This window comes from Symphalangus syndactylus, chromosome 12, assembly GCF_028878055.3.
Source record: "Symphalangus syndactylus isolate Jambi chromosome 12, NHGRI_mSymSyn1-v2.1_pri, whole genome shotgun sequence".
Taxonomy (NCBI): domain Eukaryota; kingdom Metazoa; phylum Chordata; class Mammalia; order Primates; family Hylobatidae; genus Symphalangus; species Symphalangus syndactylus.
Genome location: NC_072441.2, coordinates 26986055 through 26986972, shown reverse-complemented (window position 1 = coordinate 26986972; position 918 = coordinate 26986055). Strand labels below are relative to the sequence as shown.

Genomic DNA, 918 nt, shown 5'->3' with positions numbered 1-918 from the left:
GATTTCTGTTCTTATGCTTAATGTATGCATTCTTCTACTTAATTTGTATTTGAGTTCCCCTTTTTTTCTTAGCTTCTCAAATGGAATTGTAGATTACTAATTTTCGACCTTTTTATTTTTAAATTATATAGATTTGAACTTATGAATTTCTTTTTAAACACTGCTTTAGATACATCACACAAATTTTGATACTTTGTTTTACCATTTTTAGAAACGTTTTCTAATTTCCCTTGTGAATTCTTATTTGACCCAGGAGTTATTTAGAAGTATGTTGTTTACTGCCCACTTGGGCAGCACATATACTAAAACTGCACTGATACAGAGAGCATTAGCATGACCCCTGTGAAATGATGGCATACAAATTCATGAAACATTTCAAATTTTTCACAATAAAATGATATAGGAGCTTAAGGATGAAATAGCTGGTATCAAAAAAAGAACCTAATAGATCTGACAGAGCTGAATAACACAGTGCAAGAATTTCACAGTTTAATCACAAGTATTAACAGCAGAATAGACCAAGCCAAGGAAATACTCTCAGAACATGAATAATGGCGGTCTGAAATAAGACAGTCAGACAAAAATAAAGGAAGCTAATAATAAGGAATGAATAAAACCGCTGAGAAATATAAGATTATGTAAAGAGGCCAAATCTATGTGAATCATTGGCATTGCTGAAAAGGAGGAGAAGAAAGCAAACAACTTGGAGAACATATTTCAATGTTTTGTCTATGATATCAGTGATCAATATAGGAAATCCAAGATATAGGATATTGTCCATGAAAATTTATCAAACCTTGCTAGAGAAGCCAACAGTCAAATTCAAGAAATACAGAGAACACCTACAAGATTCTACACAAGAAGATTCTTTGTAAGACACATAATCATCAGATATTCCAAAGTCAAAATGAAAGAAAG

The 918-nt window shown here is 31.7% G+C and overlaps 1 non-coding gene across 1 annotated transcript; it reads left to right on the top strand.

Annotated features, from left to right (window-relative positions):
* Positions 1-278: 278 nt before the first annotated feature.
* LOC134734978 (U6 spliceosomal RNA) lies at positions 279-385 on the top strand. The gene has a single exon (XR_010117845.1). It is a non-coding gene; the product is annotated as a U6 spliceosomal RNA (small nuclear RNA).
* The last annotated feature ends 533 nt before the right edge of the window (positions 386-918 follow it).